Source organism: Gorilla gorilla, chromosome 12, assembly GCF_029281585.2.
Source record: "Gorilla gorilla gorilla isolate KB3781 chromosome 12, NHGRI_mGorGor1-v2.1_pri, whole genome shotgun sequence".
Lineage (NCBI taxonomy): Eukaryota > Metazoa > Chordata > Mammalia > Primates > Hominidae > Gorilla > Gorilla gorilla.
Window position 1 is genome coordinate 77500705 of NC_073236.2, and position 13328 is coordinate 77514032.

Consider the following 13328-nt stretch of genomic DNA (forward strand, 5'->3'; position numbering starts at 1 on the left):
CCTCCCGAGTAGCTGGAATTACAGGCATGAGCCACCAGGCCTGGCTAATTTTTTGTATTTTTAGTAGAGACAGACTTTCACCATGCTGGGCAGGCTGGTCTCAAACTTCTGACCTCAGGTGATCCGGCCACCTCAGCCTCCCAAAGTGCTAGGATCACAGGCATCAGCCACCACACCCAGCCTTAGGTATTCATATATTTTCTTTTGTGAAGTCTGGTCAAATCTTTTGTGCACATACGTACATATACAAACACACATTTAAATGAAACAAAGTCTCATTATATTGCTGAGGCTGAACTTGAACTCCTGGGCTCAAGCAATCCTCCCAACTCAGCATCCCAAGTAGCTGGGACTATAGGCATGTACCACCACACCTGGCTCTATCCTGGTTCTTTTATTTGTTCTTACACAAGCAACTCTTGCTGTTGCATCCAAATAAGAAATGCAGAAAAACAAAAGGAAAACAATCAAAATCCTACCAACTGGCAAAGGATTGTGACATTCCTCCAAAGAAGATAAATGACCAATAAGGATATGAAAAGATGCTCATTGTCAGTCATGAGGGAAATGCAAATCAAAATGACAGTGAGATGTCACGTTACATCATCCATTAACAGGGTTGCTATTATAAAAATACAGAAAATGGGCCAAGCACGGTGGTTCATGCCTGTAATCCCAGCACTTTGGGAGGCCTAGGCAGGCAGATCATGAGGTCAGGAGATCAAGACCATCCTCGCTAACACGGTGAAACCCCGTCTCTACTAAAAATACAAAAAAATTAGCCAGGTGTGGTGGCAGGCACCTGTAGTCCCAGCTACTCAGGAGGCTGGGGCAGGAGAATGGCGTGAACCTGGGAGGCAGAGCTTGCAGTGAGTGGAGATCGCGCCATTGCACTCCAGCCTGGGTGACAGAGTGAGACTCCATCTCAAAAAAACAAAAAAACCAAAAAAACAGAAAATGGCAAGTGTTGGCAAGGATGTGGAGTAATTGGAAATCTCATATGTTGCTGATGGGAATGTAAAATGGTACAACTACTATGGAGAACAGTTTGAGGATTAGTCAAAAAATTAAACATAGAATTACTATATGATCCTGCAATTCCACTAAGTATAAACCCAAAAGAATTGAAATATATGTTCACACAAAAGTTGTATTCAAATGTTTATAGGAGCATTATTCATGATAGCCAAAAAGTACACACAACTCAAATGTCCATCATCTGATGAATGACTAAACAAAATATGGCAATGTAATATTATTTGGCAATAGAAAGGAATAAAGTACTGACATGCTACAATGTGGACGTGCCTTGAAGACATTATGCTAAAAGAACTCAGACATGAAAGGTCACATATTGTATGATTCCATTTACATGAAGTGTCCAGAACAGGCAAATCTATAGAGACAGCATGTAGGTTAGTGGTTTCCAAGGACTTGAGAGAGAAGTGACTACGAATGGATATGGGGTTTCTTTTTCAGGTTGTGAAAATGTTCTTTCAGGATGAAAATGGAATGAGATAGTGATGATCATTGCACAACTCCGTGAATGTACTAAAAAACACTGAATTGTATACATTAAAGCGGTAAAGTTTATGGTATTTGAATTGTATATCAATTAAAAGCACATCCTATCCACCGACCAATCATAAGCAATTAGTATGAAGATAGACATTGTCTTCATCCATTTTATATTGCTATAACAGAATACGACAGACTGGGTAATTTATAATGAACAGAAATTTATTGGCTCACAGTTCTGGAGGCTGGGAAATCCAAAATTGAAGGGCTGGCATCTGGTGAGAGTTTTCTTGCTGCGTCATCCCATAGTGGAAGGTGAGAGAGTTAGAAAGAGACAAAAAGGGATTGAACTCATCCTTCTATAGGGAACCCACTCCAACAATAACGAACCCACTCCTGTGGTAATAGCATAAATCCATTCATGAGGACAGAACCTTCATGACCTAAACACCTTTTGAAGGTCCCACCCCTCAACACCTCTACATTAGGGATTAAATTTCTAACACATGAACTTTGGGGGATACATTCAAACCATAGCAGGTATATTTCCAGGTCCACATTAAACAAATAGGTACTTTTAGATATATATTATTCATATTATTTGTTAGCCTGCATTGTCACATTACATTTTTTGAATATCAATCCGTGTCAATAAATACAGATCTACATCGTCTACATTTATGGCTACATTATTCTCTTATATAGTTAAAGCAATTATTTAGCCAGTTTATCATTGTTAGATATTTAGGCTGTTTCTAGTTTTCTGGTATTAATCAACAGCATCCTTGATTATTCTTTTTGGTTAACTTTTCTAATTATTCCCTTAAGATTCATTTCAAGAAAGAGGACTGGTGGATTTTTAAGATATTAAGAAATTGTCAAATTGGCCTCCAGATGTATGTGGGATTTACCTTCCCACTCAGAAGGTTGAGGGAATGCAAGCCCCTAAATCATCTTCAACACTAGACATTTTTACTTGTTTTCATCTTTGCTTCTTTGTAGGTGGAAAAGTGAAACCACATTCCTGTCTGATTTCTGACAGCTTTTGCTGCCTGCCTTTTCCTTCCTCACCAAGATGATTGGCTGCTGTGTTGTCCCACTTTATCTTCAAGAGCCCCCAGCCTTCCTGAGCCACCTTCTCTTTGGAGGGAGATCTGTATTTACCAAATATCTATGTATTTATTGAATATCTGTTTGATTTATTTTATTGTATATTGAATATTTTTATATTTATTTTAAATGATTAAATATCTGCATTGTTGTGTCCTAATTTACTCTTCACAGTACCCTATGAGGTAGGTATGATACCCCTTGTACAGATAAGAAAACTGTCTCAGAGATCATTGAAGCTATAAGTGGCAGAACCAGAGTTCAAACCCAAGGCTGCCTCATTCTAAAGTCCCCGCTCTTTCTGTTCAAACATGGGATCATGCCTTTGGCTATTTATCTTTCTCCTGACCTTTTTTGAAATCATTCTTCCTAATGTCTAGTGTGTATTGACTATACACATTTCACGTTTTTCCCTAGATATTACGCATGAGCTCACTCCTCCTTCTCAGCCAGAATTCAGTTTCAAGCAACAATTCCCTTGATGCTCCCAACATCTAAGAGGGCATTGAGACCCCAAACACAGATGCCCAGTCTCTGAAGCAAGTCCATCCAGACAAGTGGGCTTTGCCTCCCAAGACCACCTGGATGACTGTTATTGGAAACCGGCTTTAGCCAAGTACACAGAGTTGAAGGTGTCATAGAAACTGAGCACGCAGAATCCACAGAAAAACAACGAGATTTCTTTTAACAGTGAGTTTTCATCTAAATTGTGCCCCAAAAATGTTGATTTTTCTGGTGCAGTTGACAATTTTCCAGAGCAACTCAATTCAAGATCAATGTGTGTGTAGTAAGAATTTGGCTCCTAAGACTAGAGTTCTTGCAAGTGAAATGAGAGCCTTGATGGCCAGTTTTCAAAGCTATTGCAGGGTAGAGGACTGAGCAGGTATAAGAGAGGTAGATTCTGTTGTGATGAACAAACAATGTGTTCTCCTATCACAGGCTCACTTGATCTTCCAACAACATGTTAAGCCAACCTGTGTAGGTATTTTAGTCCCTCTTTGTAGGTTAAGAAATTAAGGATTAGGCCAGGCTTGGTGGCTCATGTCTATAATCCCAGCACTCTGGGAGGCCAAGACGGCGGATCACCTGAGGTCAAGAGGTCGACACCAGCCTGGCCAACATGATGAAATCCCATCTCTACTAAAAATACAAAATTAGCCAGTCCTAGTGGTGTGCTCCTGTAGTCCCAGCCACTGTGGAAGCTGAGGCAGGAGAATCGCTTGAGCCTAGGAGGCAGAGGTTGCATTGAGCCAAGATCACACCATTGCACTCCAATCTGGGCAACACAAGTGAAACTCCTCTGTCTCAAAAAAAAAAGAAAAGAAAAGAAAGAAAGAAATTGAGAGTTAAAGTTAAAAGTACCTTGAGATCTCCCTGCTGGTAACAAGTAGAGCCTGGTTAAAAATAGTTTGAAGGCTGGGCATGGCGGCCCATGCCTGTAATCCCAGCACTTTGGGAGGCCAAGGTGGGCAGATCACGAGGTCAAGAGATCAAGACCATCCTGGTTAACATGGTGAAACCCCATCTCTACTAAAAATACCAAAAAATTAGCCAGGCATGGTGGCAGGCACCTGTAGTCCCAGCTACTCGGGAGGCTGAGACAGGAGAATGATGTGAACCCAGAAGGCAGAGCTTGCAGTGAGCCGAGATCACGCCACTGCACTCCAGCCTGGGCGACAGAGCATGACTCCGTCTCACAAAAAACAAAACAAACAAACAAACAAAAACTAGCTTGAGATCTCCCTGATAGTAAGAGGTAGAGCCCAGATCTCAGATCTTCCACCAACCTGGGCCTTGGCTATAGTCCCCAGGCCTGTTCTCGTCATTAACTCACTTCCTGGCCCTGGGGCCTTTAATTTTGGAACACTCTTCTACTTAGTCTCTTCTTAGCACATTTCGCCTTGTTCTGATTATCTATTGCTGCAGAATAAACCACCCCAAGCTTAGCAACATAAAACAGTCATTTTATTATGCTCCCAGATTCTGCGAGTTGAGCATTTGAACAGGGCACTCTTGGGTGTCTTTTCTCTGCACCATAGTGCCTGGGGCCTCAGCTAGGAAGACGCAAACAGGTAGGGGTGACTCCAAAGGCTGGGTGCTGAAATCATCGAGAACTGCACAGTCCAGTACAGTAACCACTAGTCACATGTGGCTATTTAAATGTGAATTAAAATTAAATACAATTTAAAATTTAGTTACTAGGTGGCACTGATCACATTTTAAGTCTTGCTAGTCACATGTGGCTAGTGTCTACCATATTGGACAGTACAGATATTAAACATTTCCATCACTGTAAAAAGTTCTTTTGGAAAGGCTGCTCTGGAGGCTTCCTCACTCAAATGCCTGGTGCCTGGGCTGGCATAACTCGAAGGCTGGACTCAGCTGAGATCTTTGACTGGTTTTGGCTTCTCACACAATGGCTGCTAGAGAGAGTGTCCTAAGAGAAGCATCAGGAGAGTGAGAGTTCTAACAGATCAAAGCGGAAGCTCAAGGCTTCTTGTAATCTATCCTTGAGTCATGTGCATCCCTTCTGCCACATTCTATTGGTTACATGCCAGTAGGGTTGCCAGATAAAATACAAATATTGCATGGGTGCATTAGGCTGTACTTGCATTCCTACAAAGAAATACAAAGAAAAGAGGTTTAACTGGCTTATGGTTCTGCAAGCTTTATAGGAAACACGGTGCCAGCATCTGCTCAGCATCTGAGGAGGCCTCAGGAAGCTTTTACTCATGGTAGAAGATGAAGCAGGAGCAGACACTTCATGGTAAAAGCAGGAGCAAGAGAGAGTGGGAGGTGAGGTGCCACACACTTTTAAATGACCAGATGTGTCAAGAACTCACTCACTATCTTGAAAACAGAACCAAGCCATGAGGGATCCATCCCCATGACCCAAATATCTCCCATCAGGCTCCACCTCCAGCACTGCAGACTACAATTCATCATGAGATTTGAGCAGGGACAGACATCCAAAATGTATCATTCTACCCCAGCCCCTCCCAAATCTTGTGTCCTCACATTGTAAAATATAATCATGCCTTCCCAATAGTTCCCCAAAGTCTTAACTCATTCTAGCACTAACTCAGAAGTCCAAAGTCCAAATTCTCATCTGAGAAAAGGCAAGTCCCTTCCATCTGTGAACATGTAAAATTAAAAACAAGTTATTTACTTCCAAGATACAATGGGGGCATAGGCATTGTGTAAATACTCCCATTCCAAAAGGGAGAAATCAGCCAAAAGAAAGGGGCTACAGGGCCCATGCAAGTCCAAAACCTAGCAGGGCAGTCATTAAGTCTTAAGGCTCCAAAATAATCTCCTTTGACTCCAAGTCCCACATCCAAGGCACACTGGTGCAAGGGCTGGGCTCTCAAGGCCTTGGGCAGCTCCACCTCTGTGGCTTTACAGGGTCCAGCCCCTGAAGCTGCTGTACCAGGTTGTTGAGAGCCTGCAGCTTTTCCAGGTACAATGCGCAAGCTGCTGGTGGATCTATCATTCTCGGATCTGGAGGGCATTGGCACCCTTCTCACAACTCCACTAGGCAGTGCCCCAGTGTAGACTGTGTGGGGGCTCCAACCCCACATTTCCCCTCCACACTGCCCTAGTAGATGTTCTCTGTGGGGCTCTGCCCCTGCAGTAGTCTTCTGACTGGGCACCTGGGCTTTTCTATATATCCTCTGAAATCTAGGTAGAGGGTGCCAAGCCTCATTCACTCTTGCACTCTGTGCACCCGCAGGCTTAACACCATGTGGAAGCCACCAAGGCTTACAGAGACTTGTATTCTCCAAAGTGACAGCATGAGAAGTATCTGGGGCCCTTTGAGCCAAGGCTGGAGCTAGAGCAGCCAGGATGTGGAGAGGAGTGTCCCAAGGCTGCACAGAACAGCAGGGCCCTGGGCCTGGCCCCCAGAACCATTTAGTCCTCCTAGGCCTCAGAGCCTGTGATGGGAGGGGCTGCCTGAAGGTCTCTGAAATGCCTTCAAGGCCTTTTTCCCATTGTCTTGGCTATTAACACTTGGCTCTTTTTCAGTCATGCAAATCTCTCTAGCAAGTGGTTGCTCCACAGCCTGCTTGAATTCCCCTCCAGAAAAAGCATTTTCTTTCTCTGCCACATGATCAGGCTGCAAATTTTCTCTATGCTCTGTCTCCCTTTTAAATATAGATTCCAACTTTAAGTCATTTACTTGCTCCTACATTTGAGTGTAGCATAGGCTGTTAGAAGCCACCAGGCTACCTCTTGAATGCTTTGCTCCTTAGAAATTTCCTCTGCCAGATACCCTAAATCATCTCTTTTTAATTCAAACTTCCACACATTCCTAGGGCATGAACAGAATGCAGCCAAGCTCTTTGCTAAGGCAAAACAGGCACAACCTTTGCTTCAATTCCCAATAAGTTCCTCATTTCCATCTAAGACCTTGTCAGCCTGGATTTCTGTGTCCATATCACTATCAGCATTTTGGTCACAACCATTTAACCAGTCTCTAAGAAGTCCCAAACTTATCCTTATCTTCCTGTCTTTTTCTAAGCCCTCCAAATTCTTCCAACCTCTGCCTGTTACCCAGCTCCAAAGCTGCTTTCACATTTCCAGGTATCTTTATAGCAATGCACCACTCCCAGTACCAATTGTCTGTATTAAGCCATTCTTGCATTACTATAAAGAAATACCTAAGGCTGGGTCACTTACAAGGAAAAACGGTTTGATTGGCTCAGGGTTCTGAGATTTTACAGGAAACATAGTTCTGGCATCTGCTTCTGGGGAGGCCTCTGGAACCTTCATTCATGGCACAAGATGAAGCAGGAGCAGGCATTTCACATGGTAAAAGTAAGAGCAAGAGAAAGTTGGAGGGAGGTGCCACACACTTTTAAATGACCACATCTCTTGAGAACTCACTCACTATCACAAAGACATCACCAAGAAATGAGGGATCTGCCCCCACGACCCAAATACCTCCCACCAGGCCCCACCTCCAGCATTGCAGATTACAATTCAACATGAGATTTGGGTGGGGACAAACATCCAAACTATATTAATGAGACATACTTATATAGAACAAATGCCACTTGTTGTTCATCTGAAATTCAAATTCAACTGGGCATCTTGCATTTTCATTTACCAAATCTGGTAACCTCACATGGGAATCACTAAGGCCAGCCAGATTCAATGGGAGAATTCAATCCACCTCTTGATGAGGGAATGACAAGGTCACATTGCAGAAAAGCATGGGGGATGGGAGATATTGTGGCCATCTTTGGAAAATATAATCTGCCACATGTTGCCAAGGAGGTCCTCAGAGAGTTAAGGTTAAAGACTTTCATGGCTCTCCATTACCTAAAAGATGACATTTAAGTTTCATGGCCTGAAGGAACAGAATTGCAAAAAAAGATCTGCTTTTATCTCTTTTTTCCTTCACTTTGAGCTTTGAGGAACCGTCCTCAGATAATAGGTCTAAATCCTATTGCCAATAGGCATTTGTCTCTGCCAGCTCTGTAACCAAAATTAACTATACATTAAGAAAAACAGCCTGTAATCCCAGCACTTTGGGAAGCCAAGGTGGGCAGATCACTTGAGGTCAGAAGTTCAAGACCAGCCTGGCCAACATGGTGAAACCCCATCTGTACTAAAAATACAAAAATTAGCTAGGCATGGTGGTGGGTGCCTGTAATCCCAGCTACTTTGGAGGCTGAGGCAGAAGAATCACTTGAACCTGGCAGGCAGAGGTTTAAATGAGCCGAGATTGCACCCCTGCACTACAGCCTGGACAACAGAGTGAGACTCAGTCTCAAAAAACAAATAAACAACAACAAAAACAGATAATCCACAGCACCATCATAGACCATGTTTCTTCTAAAGTAGGGCCTCCTGAAGTGACAGTATACTGGGGACACATTGAATAATCAGGGAACTTATGCGAGGGGCAAACGGCTTCCCATCTGTGGCTCCCAAAGGTCCAGCTTAGCAAGAGAGACTCCTGTGCACAGCTCCCTATAATCCAACATAAGGACACACTGAAGGAATGAGCAATGTTTCGTGAAGACAGAGATTAACCCCTCTCACCAACACTGAGCATGTGTATACTTTATATAACAGTTGAAGCTATCAGCTTGTTTGGAGATACAGGTGTTTATTAGCAGAATTTTCATGCTGCTAATAAAGATATACTCAAGACTGGGCAATTTACGAAAGAAAGAGGTTTAATGTACTTACAGTTGCACATGGCTGGGGAGGCCTCACAATCATGGCAGAAGGAAAGGAGGAGCAAGTCACATCTTACGTAGATGGCGGCAGGCAAAGAGAGAGAACCTGTGCAGGGAAACTCCTCTTTATAAAACCATCAGATCTCATGAGACTTATTCACTATCAGGAGAACAGCATGAGAAAGAACCGCCCCCATGATTCAATTACCTCCCACTGGGTCCCTCCTACAACACATAGAGATTGTAGGAGTTACCATTCAAGCTGAGATTTAGGTACGACACAACTAAACTATGTCAGGCCTGCAAGGGTGAGGCCAAGATTCTCCAAGAAGGTGTGGTCAGTCCCAATTTCAAGCTCTAGACAGCCTGGAGAGGAGTATGTTCCCTCATTCTCACATTGCACCCAGGTGTCAAAATGTCCTCAGAACCCACAAGGGTGCTTTTCAGTGGACAGTGTTAAGATGGCATGCCCATGTGGAGACCAGTCAGGAGCGATGAAACAAGGACATTTCCAAATCAAATGTGACTTTGATCTAATTAATCACTTCACTTAGACTTATGATGTATTCTGTGCTTCTTTTCCTTATTTTGGACATGTGTGAAGAGGGGGCTGGGACCAAGAGGGGAAACAGTAAGTTCATCATGAAATGTTAAGTGAAAATAGATAGGATATTAAACTAGATCACAGACACGCACAGAGATATTAAACTAGATCATGATACACACACACACACACACACACACACACACATATATATATATGCACATACACATACATTCTGTGATGGTTAATTTTATGTCTCAGTTTAACTGGGCTTAGGAATGTATAGCTAACTGGTAAAACATTCCCTCTGGGTGTGTCTGTGAGGATGTTTCTGGAAGAGATTAGCATTGGGATCAGCAGACTGAGTAAAGAAGATACCCTCACCAATGTGGGTGGGCATGATCCAATCTGTTGAGAACCCAAATAGAATGAAAAGGCGGAGGAAGGGCGAATTCATTCTCTCAGCTAAAGTTTGGATATCCATCTTCTCAGGCCCTCAGACATCAGTGCTTCCAGTTCTTAGGCCTTCGGACTTAGACTGGGACTTGAACCATCAGCCTCCCACTTCTTAGGCCCTCAGACTCTGACCAGGATACACGCCATCCACCACACCCTACCCTCTACCCTGTTCTTAGGTCTTTGGATTAGAACTGGGACTCATACCATTGACTTCCCTGGTTCTCGGGCCTTTGGGCTTGGACTGGAACTACATCACCAACTCTCCTGGTGTCTGAGACAGGAAAAACCAAATCGCTTTTCCTACCCTCACACACTCACCACTCAATACAATACTTCACCTCTAGTCACCAAAATGTGTGTCATCAGCCAATTCTCCATCAGGTGCCAACTGGGTATATACAATTTAACTCAATTCTGACATTATCTACCTGGAGTTAGCATCAGATACCACAGGTTAAGGGCTCAGTCCCACAAGAAGTCCCAGGAGAGTGCCCCCACTTCAGATGCCAGTCACAAGTTCTCCAGGTTGTGACTGTACATCTGACCAACCAGCCATAAATTGGGAGTTTCCATGAATCCCTCCTCAGGTTCAATTAATTTGTTAGCGTGGCTTACAAAACTCAGGGAAATTATTTATGTTTACCCATTTATTATAAAGGACCTTAAAAAGAACACAGAAGAACAACCAAAGAGAAGAGATGCATAGGGTGAGATATGCAGGAAGGGGCATGGAGCTTCTGTGCCCTTGTCAGCACGCAACCCTCTGGTACCTCCATGTGTTCAGCAACTGGGAAGCTCTCTGAATCCCATAGCTCAGGGATTTTTATAGCAGCTTTATCACATAGGCATGATTGATTATTGACTCAGTCTCCAGTCCTTCTCTCCTTCCCAGAGGATGGGGGTTGAAGCTGAAAGTTCCAAGCTTCTAATCACGGCTTGGTCTTTCTGGTGACCAACTCCCATCCAGAAGCCTACCAAGAGTCACCTCATTAGAACAAAAGATCCTCCTATCACCCAGGAATTCCAAGGGATTGAGGGCTCTGTGCCAGGAACCAGGGACAGAGAACAAATATGTATTTCTTATTTCACCACCATGTCATAATCTACAGCTTACATATGGCAGATTATGGGACTTCTCAGCCTCCACAATCATGCGAACCAATCCGTCACAATATATATCTTTCTATATATCCATATATATCATATTGGTTCAGGCCGGGCGTGGCGGCTCATGCCTGTAGTCCCAGCACTTTGAGAGGCCGAGACGGGCACATCACTTAAGGTCAGGAGTTCAAGACCAGCATGGCCAACATGTTGAAACTCCGTCTCTACTAAAAATAAAAAATTAGCCGGGCATGATGGTGAGCACTTGTGATCCCAGCTACTCAGGAGGCTGAGGCAGGAGAATTGCTTGAACCTGGGAGGCGGAGGTTGCAGTGAGCCGAGATCATGCCACAGCACTCCAGCCTGGGCGACAGAGCAAGACTCTATCTCAAAAATAAATAAATTAATTAACATATATATCATATAGTTTCTGTTTCTTTGGCGAACCCTGACTAATACATACACACACTCACACACACACACACATACACACACATACGTGTTGATTTATTTTCTCTGTGTATTCTATATTCCTTTTAATTAGCAATGAGCATACATTACTTTTATAATAAGAAACACATGAACATTATTTCAAAATGGAAAGAAAGAAGCAACAGACTACTCTTTTTTTTTTTTTTTTTGAAAGACAAGTTCTCACTCTGTCACATAGGCTGGAGTGCAATGGCACCATCTCTAATTGCTGCAACCTCTGCCTCCAGAGTAGCTGGGACTACAGACACAAGCTACCACACCTGGCTAATTTTTGTAGAGACAGGGTTTCGCCATGTTGGCCAGGCTGGTCTCAAGCTCCCAGGCTCAAGCTATCCACCTGCCTCGGCCTCCCAGAGTGCTGGGATTACAGGCGTGAGCCACTGTGCCCAGCCAAGCAACAGACTATTAATGGAATTCCAAGTTAAAGAGAACATAAAGAGGTATGAGTGCCAGTCATAGCTGATTACTTACCTAGCTGCCATTTCTTCTTCCTTCTTGTAGGCAGAAACCTGATTTGATTCAGGGTCAGTATGCACAACTGAAAAAGATTAATCATAATTAGTCCAAAGCTCATCCTCATTGTCAGTAATTGGTTGGTCTAAGGGTAGTCACATGACTTAGTTCTGGCTAGTAAAACACAAGTGGGGCCGGGCACGGTGGCTCACACCTGTAATCCTAGCACTTTGGGAGGCCGAGGTAGGCAGATTGCCTGAGCTCAGGAGTTTGAGACCAGCCTGGGCAACACAGTGAAACCCCATCTCTATTAAAATACAAAAAATTAGCCAGGCATGGTGGCGTGCACCTGTAGTCCCAGCTACTCAGGAGGCTGAGGCAGAAGAGTTGCTTGAACCTGGGAGGTGGAGGTTGCAGTGAGCCAAGATCATGCCACTGCACTCCAGCCTGGGCCACAGAGTGAGACTCTGTCTCAAAAAAAACAAAACAAAACAAAACACACACACACACACACACACACACACACAAGTAGACACCTACTCATGGCTGTTAGGGAAGATTTTACTCATTCGTTAAAAATAAGAAAGAGAAAGAATCACAAGAGGAAAAGGTCCACTATATCCTCCTCCTTAACCACCTTGTTAAGGTGCTGTCATGTGATGACAATACTCAGTGCTACAGCAGCCATCTGATGACCGCCAGGGAGATTTGTCAACATGCCAAGATGGCAGAAAGAAAAGTGAGAAGGCTCCTGGTCTCCAACGACACTATTGAGCCACCTAATTAACCCCAAAACTGCCCACTACTAACCAGACTTGTTATACAAAATAACTGTATTGTTTGTTTGTTTGTTTGTTTGTTTGTTTGTTTTGAGACATGGTCTCACTCTGTTGCCCAAGCTGTGGTGTGATCACAGCTCACTGCAGCCTCAACCTCCCAGGCTCAAGCGATCCTCCTGCCTCAGGCTCCTGAGTAGCTGGGACCACGGGCACATGCCACCATGCATGGCTAAGTTTTTTTATTTTTTATAGAGACAAGGTCTCACTTTGTTGCCCAGGCCGGTCTCGAACTCCTGGACTCAAGCAATCCTCCTGCCTCAGCCTCCCAAGGTGCTGGGATTACAGGCATGAGCCACCATGCCCAGCCCAATAACTGTATATTGTTGAAGCTATTTTAGTTGATATTATATTACCTGTGGCCAAATACGTCCCCAAAAATGTTCACTATCAGGAGACAAGGTTACTAACCAAGAGTTAAGGACATATTCAGATGGTTGAAGGCACAAGAAGAGGTAGGCATACTGAGTGGAACAGGTTAGACATGATATTCAAGATATTTAACAGCTGGTCCCTCATGGGCACAAAATACTCTGAAGGGGACCAGCCCAGTCAGAATGGACCCCAGTTATAAATGATATGCCCATGCCAATGTATCCTAGCTGAATATCAGCCTTAGGG

The 13328-nt window shown here is 43.7% G+C and overlaps 1 long non-coding RNA gene across 2 annotated transcripts; it reads right to left on the reverse strand.

Moving 5' to 3' along the window:
• Window positions 1–1742: 1742 nt before the first annotated feature.
• On the reverse strand, window positions 1743–11956 carry LOC129531617 (uncharacterized). 2 transcript variants are annotated; one of them, XR_010130122.1, is made up of 4 exons: window positions 11890–11956; window positions 8830–8925; window positions 7309–7395; window positions 1748–1811 (listed from the first exon to the last, which is right to left on the reverse strand). It is a non-coding gene; the product is annotated as an uncharacterized lncRNA (long non-coding RNA). The 2 variants fall into 2 exon arrangements; XR_008676901.2 differs by lacking the exon at window positions 7309–7395 and having other exon boundaries at window positions 1743–1811.
• Window positions 11957–13328: the final 1372 nt, after the last annotated feature.